The sequence below is a fragment of the Dendrobates tinctorius genome, unplaced genomic scaffold, assembly GCF_039654945.1.
Source record: "Dendrobates tinctorius isolate UK_male_01 unplaced genomic scaffold, ASM3965494v1 ptg000022l, whole genome shotgun sequence".
Taxonomy (NCBI): Eukaryota; Metazoa; Chordata; class Amphibia; order Anura; family Dendrobatidae; genus Dendrobates; species Dendrobates tinctorius.
Genome location: NW_027361690.1, coordinates 114,298,837 through 114,310,957, shown reverse-complemented (window position 1 = coordinate 114,310,957; position 12,121 = coordinate 114,298,837).

Below are 12,121 nucleotides of genomic sequence, written 5' to 3'. Positions count from 1 at the left end.
TAACGCTCTCCCTACAGAATCAGCAGCAACCTCTCCCTATACTAAGATCGGCAGAAGTAAGATGGCGGTCGGTGTGCACGCCCTTTTATACCCCCTGTGACGCCCACCAAAGCAAGCCAATCACTTGCATGCCCTTCTGAAAGATGGTGGTGACCCGTGCCTATGTCATCACGTTGCCCACAGTGTCCGTGGATCCTGATTGGCTGAAAAAGAGCGCAAAACAAACTTTTGAAACGCGACTTTGGCGCGTAAGTCGCCGACCTCGTGGCCGACCTCATCCTAGGGTCGGGTTTCGTTTCATGAAACCCGACTTTGCCAAAAATCGGCGACTTTTGAATTTTTTCGACCCGTTTCGCTCAACTCTATAGGAGAGTTTTCTTGGCATGATTTATGATCAGAGATCAAAGACCTGTGATGCTGAGTCACTTCTTTCCAAGTCATGAAAGGAGGAATTCAAGAAGTCTGAGGTCAAATGCCAGGAGGGTATGTCAAAGACAAAGGGATAAGACAAGTAATAATAATCAGAGGCAAAGTCTGGAGTCAGGTAACTAAAATCAGACTGCGTCAAAGGCAAACTAGTAGTCAAAAGGCAACTCCAAGGTCCAGCAACAAAGATTAGAGTTTCAGAACACAGAGCACATAGCTAACACACCATTGAGGAAGGCTACAACTGGCAATGATCTGACCATTTCCAGCCAGCTAAATAGCCAGGTAATCACCCTGAAGGGGTGACATCTGAAGGAAACCCCACTGGCCCACCTAGATTGTACAGCTGGGCTGTCTTTCAAAATATTGACAGCCCAGAATGCTCCTGTTTCAGATTGCACGACTGGACTGTCACTCACATTTATTGACAGCCCGGCATGCTCTTGATCCTATAGGGCCACTGAGCTGTAGCTTAAAGGTCCTTAGAACACCGTGAGTCATGGAATTGTGACAAGATCATTGTGCGGAAGGTGAGCTGTGTCCATCACCTAATGGGAATGGTTGACCCTGTGTTATCTATATATAAATTATATCTCCCACTTTTGTTCTGTCTGTGATGTTAATGAGATAACTGCTGAATATTAATCTCTATAGAACAGGGAGGGTCAGACACAGGTTAAATGCTGGTTTTAGATGGGATGATAGTTGGGTAAAAAGCATTCGTAGGGACTCTCATTCCGTATTACTAGGTCATTTAAACAATAATAATAATAATTTTTATTTATATAGCGCCAACATATTCCGCAGCACTTTACAATTAAGCGGGGACATGTACAGACAATAAATTCAATACAAGTTAAGACAATTTAAACAGTGACATTAGGAGTGAGGTCCCTGCTCGCAAGCTTACAATCTACAAGGAAATGGGGGGACACAGTAGGTGAAAAGTGCTTGTTATTTCAGGTCTGGCAATTATAATAAATAGGGATTTTCATATAAAGCTTCATGATTGGGTCATCAGCCCATGTGTTTAAGTGCAATAGTCAAGTATCAGGTGCAGTTATCGTGTGCATGGAGGGTGTGGAGACAGATGAATAGTAGGGTGCAGATTCAGAATAATAGTTGGAAAGAGGGAACAGGGCAAAGTCGGTTTACTCAGTAGTTGATGTGGTAGGCTTGTTTGAAGAGGTGGGTTTTCAAAGCGCGCTTGAATAGGTCGGGGCTAGGTATCAGTCTGATCGTCTGGGGAAGTGCATTCCAGAGAGCTGGTGCAGCACGAGAGAAGTCTTGGAGATGGAGGTGCGAAGTTCGGATTACTGGGGATGTTAGTCTTAGGTCATTTGTAGAATGGAGGGCACGTGTAGGGCGATAGACAGAAATGAGAGAGGTGATATAATGCAGTGCAGAACTGTGGAGAGCTTTGTGGGTGAGAGAGATGAGTTTATATTGGACCCTGTAGCGAATAGGTAGCCAGTGTAAAGACTGGCACAAGATGGAGACATCGGTGAAGCGGCTGGACAGAAATATGACCCTGGCTGCCGCATTCAAGATGGATTGGAGAGGAGAAAGTTTGGTAAGAGGGAGACCGATCAGAAGAGAGTTGCAGTAGTCCAGACGAGAATGAATAAGAGCAACAGTAAGAGTCTTAGCAGTTTCAAAGGTGAGAAAAGGTCGGATTCTGGAGATGTCTTTAAGATGCAGGTGACAAGAGTGAGTGAGTGATCGGATATAGGGAGTAAAGAAAAGTTTGGTGTCGAATATGACCCCAAGACAGCGGGCATGCTGCTTGGGAGTTATGGTTGAACCCTCCAGGGTTATTTCGATGTTAGGTAGAGTGAGGTTAGTAGAGAGGAGAAACACAAGAAGTTCAGTTTTGTAGAGATTTAGTTTCAGATAGAGGGAGGACATGATGTTAGAGACAGCAGACAGACAATCCTTGGTATTTTGAATTAGGGTAGGGGTGATGTCAGGGGAAGAAGTGTATAATTGGGTGTCATCAGCATAGATGATACTGGAACCCAAATCTGCTGATTGTTTGTCCAAAAGGGGCAGTGTATAGAGAGAAGAGGAGGGGGCCTAGGACTGAGCCCTGCAGGACCCCGATAGTAAGGGGATGAGGAGAGGAAGAGGAGCCGGCAAAAGATACAGTTAAAGAGCTGTCAGAGAGGTAGAAGGAGAACCAGGAAAGGGCTGTGTCCTTGAGGCCTATAGAGCGGAGCATAGTGAGGAGGAGCTGGTGATCCACAGTGTCAAATGCAGCAGAGAGATCCAGGAGAATCAGCAGGGAGCAATGACCTTTCGATTTAGCTATTATCAGATCATTAGAGACTTTAGTGAAGGCAGTTTCAGTGGAGTGTAAATAGCGGAAACCAGATTGTAAGGGGTCGAGAAGAGAGTTATCCGAGAGATAGCAGATTAGACAGGAGTGGAGTGGACCAAGTGTTCCAGGAGTTTAGAGATGAAGGAAAGGTTAGAGACAGGTCTGTAATTAGCAGTGTAGTTCTGGTCCAGGGATGGCTTTTTAAGTAAAAGGGTTATGATGGCATGTTTAAATGAGGATGGAAATATACCTGAAGAAAGAGAGAGGTTAAATATTTTAGTCAGGTGAGTGGTGACCACTGGTGAGAGAGACTGCAGGTTGTAGGCCGAGCAGAAGCGAGGCGCTTGGAACTTCTTCTTCTGAATCAGGCTCAAAGATGTCTAGTGAGCTTGAGGTGCGGCAGGGAAGGGGATCCAGGCACTGAGGAGATTGAGCTGAGATATCCTGATGGATGTGGTTGATTTTTTTCTAGGAAATAAGTGGCCAGATCCTCACCGCTGAGGTTGGTGATGGGGGCCTGTACTTTAGGTTTCAGGAGGGAGTTTAAGGTTTCAAAAAGTCATTTTGGATTGTTTGGCCAGATGAAGGGCAGAGTTATAGGTTTTGAGCATGAACTTATAGTGGATGAAGTCTTCTGCTAAGAGAGATTTTCTCCACTGCTGCTCTGCACACCTTGAGCAGTGCTGAAGAAAGCGTATTTGCATTGTGTGCCAGGGCTGCCATTGTCTATGTCGGGTCTTTCTGCGTGTAGAAGGTGCTGCTTCATCTAGGACATTCTTCAGTGTATTATTGAATTGTGACAATGCTAAGTCTGGACAGGAGAGGGAGGAGATGGGGGCTAAAGATGTGTGGAGATTGTCCATAAGCTGCTGGGTATTAATGGTACGTGTATTCTGATAAGTGTGGTAAGTGGGGGTGTCCCTGGTGAGGAGACAATTCTTGACAGAGAAGGAAAGAAAGTTGTGGTCCAAGAGCGGGAGAGGGAAGTTTGTAAAGTCGTGCAGCGAGCCGGGACGGGAGAAAACCAGGTCCAGGTCTAGAGTATTCCCGTCCTCATGTGTATGAGAATTAGTAAACTGTGAGAGGCCGAATGAAGAAGTTAGAGAAAGAAGATGAGAGGCAGATTGGGAGAGGGGATCATTGATGGGGATGTTAAAGTCTCCCATGATGAGGGTGGGAATGTAACAGGATAGAAAGTGAGTAAGCCAGGTGGCGAAGTGGTCTAGAAACTGGGGGGGAGGAGCCTGGAGGGCGATAAACAACCGCCACTCATAAGGAGAAGGGCTTAAAGAGTCTGACGGCGTGGACTTCAAAGGAAGGAAATGTAAGCGAGGGAACCGGGGGGATGACCTGGAAAGCACATTGTGATGAAAGGAGCAAACCAACATCTCCACCCTGTCTGTTCTCAGGTCTGGCGGTATGTGAAAATTTCAGCCCACCAAACGAGAGAGCGGCAGCAGCGGTGGTGTCTGAATGCTGGATCCAGGTTTCTGTAATAGCCAGAAGGTTAAGGGAATTAGAAATGAAAAAATCATGAATGTAAGTTAGTTTGTTACACACAGACCGTGCATTCCAGAGAGCACATTGGAAACAAGCTCATTCAAGGCTTAAAAAGGAGGTTCCTTGGTTGCAATGAGTTTTATCCAGCTTAAAAAGAATTGCTCATGACAGCACATTAGTACATGTAAACAATTGAGGTCATCAAGTCTTTTGTTTCGAATTTGCCAGATTCAGCAATTTTCTCGCAGCAATTAGATTTGCAGTAAATTAGTTTTCCCATGAATCGCAATACTGTAAAGCCTCTAACTGCCCAGAAAATATACCTAAACTACTTGTTCTAGTCTTGGTGCAGACACAGATGGGGAAGCGGAGAATGGTCTCATGGTTAAATGTATGGTGTGAAGGCATCTGCTTAGCAAAAGTTTTGCCAAGCAGGGAACACAGCTTATCCTAGTAATATACCAATTTTAACTCCCTTTTGGAAGCCTGAAATAATTCCCTAATTTAACTTTTATATTAACACGATATCCAAGCTCATCACCAGTCCATATTACTGATCCTTTTAATACCCACCACTGTGCCTCTTGCGAAGTAAAATGCATCCTTTGTACTCTTTAGATGGAAAAATTGTGCCCTAGAAAATTGTAATGCCCTATGCAAATGCCCTAGAAAACAGTGCCCACATTTTGCCCCTAGAATGTAATAATGACTCCAGTGTGCCCAATTGACAGTCATAATACCTGGTGTGCCCTATAGCATTAATGCTTGTTAAGTGCCCACTTACCATTTATTAATGTCCCAAGTCCCCCATATATAATTCCCTCTAAACAGCATGATGCTCACCACAGCTCCCACATATACGGCATATGGGGCCCACAGCTCCCTATACACAGCAGGATGGGTACAACAGCAGCCTTCTCCCTCTATATACCAGCATTAAGCACTCCCCACACACTGTATGACAGCCCCCAGTAGCCCTACCACTGTATACTAGCCCCAATACTCTATCTACTGTATGATGGCCCCTAGTAGTCCCGTCGCTCTGTAAGATAGCCCCCAGTAGTGCCCTCACATTGTAAGATGGCCCCCAGTAGTCCCTCAACACTGTGTATGTGGCCTTCAGTAATCTCCACACACTGTATACATGGCTCCCAGTAATCTCCTCACACTGTATGCTTGGTCCCCAGTAGTCCCTTCACACTGTATGAGTGGCCCCCAGTAGTCCACCATGCTGTATGCATGGCCCCCAGTGGACCACCCACACTTTATGGATGGCCTCCAATAGTCCCACAAACTGTATGCATGACCCCAGATAGCCCTCCACACTGTATGTAGGGCCCACAGTAGCCCAACCACATTGCACGTATTGCCCCCAGTAGCCCACCCACAGTGCAAGCATGGCCTCCAGTAGCCACTCACAATATGCATGGCCCCCAGTATTCCAGTAGCTCCCACACTGTATGTAGGGCATCTAGTGGTCTTCCCCACACTGCATTCATGGCCTCCAGTAGACCCCTCACTTTGTATGCATGGTCCCACAGTAGCCCTTCCACATTGCATGCATGGCCTCCAGTAGCGCCCCACACTGTATGCACAGCCCCTAGTAGCTCCCACATTGTATGCATTGCCCCACATTACACTTCCCACATTGTATGCATAACCCCACAGTAGCCCTCCAACATGGTATGCATTGCCCCCAGTGGTTCCCCCCCATTGTATACATGGCCCCACAGTAGCCCTCCTGCATTTTATGCATGGCCTCGAGTATCCCTCTTTATTGTATGCATGGCCCACAGTAACTCACCCCATATTGTATGCATGGGCCCACAGTAGCCCTCCCACACTGTATGAATGGCACTTCGTATTCCAGTAGCCCCTTCACACTGTGTGCATGGCCAATAGTAGCCTCCTCACACTGCATGCAGGGTACCCAGTAGCCCTCCATATTGTATGCATGGCCCCAGTTGCCCCCATATCATATGTATGTTCTCCAGTATTCCAGTAGACCTCCACGCTGTATGCATGACCCCCAGTTGTGCCCCCCAAATGTATGCAGAGCCTCAGAAGTCCATCCACAAATACTATTCAGGAGGAGTCCGCAGGCAGACACAACCAAGGCATGGGTGAAGCAGCGAGGTAATGTCATCACGCTGGGCACGCAGAGTTCCGGCATGATAATCTCATCATCTTGACCCCTCATCTATGCATCTCCCTACTTGTCTTTAGACCACAGGCTTACGCAAGCTGATACAGTTTAGAGTAGCTGTAGCTCAGGGTGGACCACTGTGAGCGTGGAAAACGGGGTGACCGCACCATCTGCTTCACTGTAGCTACACTACATATGGAGGGTAATCCTATTATGGAGATCCTTAGTGCTAGTATGGTTTCATGTTCTTTATCTTTTTATTTACAATTAGTTTATACAGCCTATTTATACCGTTTTTAGGCCCACAAGTTGGGCAACTCTGGATATGTCATGATGATACCTTAATTGGGTTTATGTGTATCTACAATACATCTGTTTTTCTTTTCCACCACATATATATATATATATATACGAGCGTATTATATTATATATAATATACTTTATTTATTTATTTTTTTCCTTACTAAAATTGATTTGGAGGTTTATATAGTGGTTATATCATTGTGGTGGATGTACTGTATGGTACTAGTTTATGTAGTTCTTACCCAAATACATTAGCGTATATCGGAGCTAATGAGTCCCTAAAATAGACTGATGATCGAAGGAGTGCAGCAAGAAGTAAATTACCCTCTAAAATGTGTGCAGCTGGAGGTTTAGCATTCACTTAAATAGGTCAATCGCCCGATTTGGACAAACATCTGTCTGAGATGGTTTAGTGAATCATGCACTGAGCAGGAGTTTGACACAATGACCCTTGAGGTCCCTTCCAACTCTAATATTCTATGATTCTATGATTTGCATAACTATTTCCTAAAACATATTGATCATCTAATTTACACAAGAATGCAGAACAATGGTGCCAGAGTGGGTCCCTATGCATGCGCGCTTCCTGCCACCAGTGGTAACGTTACTTCGAGATTCTACACATGCGACAAAGATGACATGTGATTAGCCACTGAATGAGACCTATCCACTTTCACACATGCGCGAGGGCTGATACTTGATTGGCTGATGGCTACAATGTGAGGTGGCACATGCCTACCATTGCACTAGGGTTGAGGCTGATACTTGACTGGCCGATGCAGCCACTGTTTTAGGAGACATGCACTGGTTCATCACACATGTGCCAGGGCCTTTATTTGATTGGCTGTCAGTGGCGCTTATTCTTCACGTATGCATTGGGGTCTTTATTAGATTGGCCGAGGCGGCCATTTTGTCGGCGCCTGAAATAGATGGGCATAGGGACAGGGGATAGTCTCCATGTAAGCAGTTCCCCCAATATATACCAATGCTTTGTCCCTATACTATACAGAAAAGTTTAATCTGGTCTCTCTACTTCAATAGTCTCCATGTGAGACCAGAAGCTCCGATCATCTGATTGCTCATGCTACACACAGCAGCAAAAATTTGCTCATGTAAAAATGCTCATCTGCTATGAACACCAACTGCAAACCATCGGTGGTCATATGACATGGGCGTCGATGGGTGGGGTTGATGACATGCTTCCAGCGTGTGCATGTTAAATGCCGCTGTGGGAAATTGACAATGGTATTTAACATGTTAACAGCTGCAGGTGGATCTTTAGTAGTTCGTTAAGACTTGTTTCAAAGATCAAACTTACGTTGTTTTCTTTTTCCTCCCTTTTCCTGTCTCTCTTCCCCACTATACCCTTCAATCTCTATCCTTCATACCTATCTAATCCAGGCATCATGGTGCAACTGAGGCAATGGTGGACGTCTTCCCAACAGGCTTCTGCCAACTCCCCCTTCATACTCATGAATACTTGTGATAAGGTATTTACCTTTGCCACATTCAATGCACGTGGCCTTAATTCACCAGTCACTAGGCGACATACACTGGCCCTTCTCAGGAAACAAAAAGCAGATGTTCTGCTAGTGCAAGAAACCCACTTTAAACCAAACAAAATCCCCAATTTTCAGCGAGCTCACTATGACACATGGTTCCATGTTACCACCACTCAGATGGGCTCGAGGGGTGTCTCGGTAGTGATAGCGAGGGGGCTGCCCTTTCAGATGCAAAAAATCTTGTCTGTCCCTGTGGGGAGATATCTACTGGTCAAGGGCCTATTGGTGGGGAATTTAGTTACGATCTGCAGTCTGTACACCCCTAACAAGAAACTCCTGAAATGGTTGTTAGCGACACTGAAAAAAATAGACGATTTTAGAGAAGGTCTCCTTATTATAGGAGGTGACCTAAATGTTGCACTCGAACCATTAATAGACGCAATGAAAAAGAAAAGCGCAATTTCCCTCAGAGATCTTAGGCTAGTTTCACACTTGCTTTTTTTTGCAGCGCGTTTTTCCCGCAAAAAAACGCATTGAAAAAACGCATACATAAGCATACAACTGCTGCGTTTTTTTCAAGCATTTTTATGAGCATGCATGAAAAAAACGCAGCGTTTTTATGCGTTTGTATGCGTTTTTAGCGCGTTTTTACCGCGTTTGCGTTTTTTTCCAACATTTTTAGGTGGCCCCTCACACTACCCAAACCATGACTTTACTAACCCTAACCCTGACCCTAACCCTAACCCTAACCCTGACCCTAACCCTAACCCTAACCCTGACCCTAACCCTTAACCAAATCATACTTAACCCTAACCCAAACCCTAAACCCTAACTAACCCTAACCCTAACCCTAACCCTGACCCTAACCCTAACCCTAACCCTGACCCTAACCCTAACCCTAACCCTAACCCTAACCCTGACCCTAACCCTAACCCTAACCCTGACCCTAACCCTTAACAAAACCATACTTAACCCTAACCCTGACCCTAATCCTAACCCTAACCCTAACCCTAATCCTGACCCTAACCCTGACCCTAACCCTAACCCTAACCCTAACCCTGACCCTAACCCTTAACAAAACCATACGTAACCCTAATCCTGACCCTAACCCTGACCCTAATCCTTAACAAAACCATACTTAACCCTAATCCTGACCCTAACCCTGACCCTAACCCTAACCCTAACCCTGACCCTAACCCTAACCCTAACCCTAACCCTGACCCTAACCCTTAACAAAACCATACTTAACCCTAATCCTGACCCTAACCCTGACCCTAATCCTTAACAAAACCATACTTAACCCTAATCCTGACCCTAACCCTGACCCTAACCCTAACCCTAACCCTAACCCTAACCCTAACCCTGACCCTAACCCTTAACAAAACCATACTTAACCCTAATCCTGACCCTAACCATGACCCTAATCCTTAACAAAACCATACTTAACCCTAACCCTGACCCTAACCCTAACCCTAACCCTGACCCTGACCATAACCCTAACCCTAAACCCCCTTAACTAACCCTAACTCTAACCCAAACCCCTAAATTCCATGGTTTAAAAAAAAAAACGCATATGCAAAAAAACGCATACATGAGCATGCCAGTGCGCACATATGCGCATCCATAGGCTATAATGGCCATTTTTAGCGCAAAACGTGCGCATATGTGCGCATGCGCTTTTTTGCAGGGCCAAAAAATGCAACATGCTGCGTCTGGAAAATCCCAACGCACACCCCAAAAAAACGCAGCGCATGAAAATCGCATACATGCGCTGACCAGTGCGCAGGTATGCGCACCCATGTTAAATATAGGGGAAAAAACGCATGCGCAGGTGTGCGTTTTTTTCCAGCGCTAAAAAACGCAAATGTGAAACCAGCCTTAGTAGATTAAAACAACGGATCCACTCTTCACAAATAATAGACATTTGGAAGTACCTACATCCAAATGACCGAGACTTTACTTTTTACTCACACCCTGTTAAATATTAATAATCCGTTAATTTCTTATTAGACCCAGTTCTGTAGAATGCTTTAGCTTACATGACATAGGCTATTTTTAAGCTTGGCTCATGGTAGAAAGACAGCTCCATATATGTAGAGACCACGTGCTTTAGGAGACGTATATAATTCATGGCTAACTGTAGAGGTCGCTCTTCTTCCCTCACCATCATGAGAGATAGACGCAAGATGACATGACATAACAGCTGGTATATTACTTGACGGCGATGTGAGAAGCCGAACTGAGACACAGCAGCCATTTGCTATTCAGGATCTCGGAGAGAAGAAGAATACATGTTGCTTTTGCCATTTGGGATCTCAGAGCATGATCTAATGGACAATTTCTCTTTCACCTATTTTTATTCACCTGTTTTTCTGTAATAACCTTTCTTTGATGGAAGAAACCAAATAAACCACTATATTTTTATCTGGTAACTAGTCCTGAGTATTTTACAGGATATGCATTATTTTACATTGGAGAGCCAGCCAGATCTGAATTTTTGTACTTTTTTGCGGATTTCCCTCAACTTGCACACACGGGGGATTGGACTTTGCTAACGTCAAATCATATGTGCAAGTTATCGGGAATTCCACTACTTACAAGAATCACATAGAACCTAGAAGTAAGAAGTACCAGATAGATTGAGAAGTACTACAAGTGCCAAAAGTACCAGACCTAAGCCAGACGTGTGAAGACAGGAACCCAGCGTTGTCCATCAAAGGAGCTGAGACATTTCAAGGTAAGATAAAATGGATGTCATTAATTGTCTTGCTAAGCAGAGTAAATTGAAATTTAAGTCTGTAGACAATTCTAATTCAGAAGTTTTATGGTTAAGTTTATATGCCGAGTGTGAACTCGAGAATCAGAGGTTAGATTCTAAGTTTTTCAATAGAGAAAGAGAGAGATTAAAAAATATTCTACAGATGGTAGATATATTTCATAGATCTGTGTCAGAGAAATCTAAAAATGATTGTGTAAAGGATAGTGATATTCCCGAGATTCACTGTAATGTGGAGAAACAGTTACAAGTAGTAGCAGCTATTGAAGGTGACCTTGCAGACGTGGAACAAGATGGAGAAGTAGGAGGAGACTTCAGAACTGACGTAGAGGACGTACAAGGGAAAGACGTACCACTAAAAATAGAAGACTCACAGGCCCAAATCCGAAGTAGCGTGAGGAAGGATTTGATAAAGATATGCCAAATAATTCCTGCTTATGACAACAAAATAGATGTTTATAGAAACTCTGAGATCTTTGAAAGTTGTTCTGGAAAATTTGATTTATCTAACGAGGAGAAGAATCAGTTGTTCAAAATGTGGATCCCTGTAAATTTTGCTAGGAGATTGTCTTTAAAGTTATCTGGTGAAACACATGAGAATTTAACTGATAAAGACAGATTAAAAATTCTCATTTTTTGTTCATCAAATGAAAATCATCCAGATATTGATATTCTTCAAAAATTAAGGATTGGTCGGAAGGAATGTATTTTTACGTTCATGTCCATATATGAACGTTTGTACAAAATGCTGAGTGAGAATGTCAAAACACCGTCCCTCATAAGGAGTTTTGTAAGCAAATTTTGGTTTCTAAATCCTGCATCTCGTGTTATTGCGTCACAAAAAGATTCTTTGTTTGAATGTGCTCAATCCCTTGAGTTTGCCAGAAAACACGAGAATCGTGAGAGGAAAGTAAATTGTGCTAATTTTGTAAAGACAGGCAGAGTAAAATCTTATCAGAAGCCTGTATTAGCAAAGCCTTCTAAAATGAGATTTCCCCAAAATCAAATCTACGAAGAAAGAAAAAGAAAATCACATGTTTGTTATAAACCATATGGAATGATGCAAAAGAACACCGAAAAGACACAAATTGAATTAAGAAAAATGATGAGTTCTGATTTTCTTTCTGTAACAAAGATGGCCGAATTTA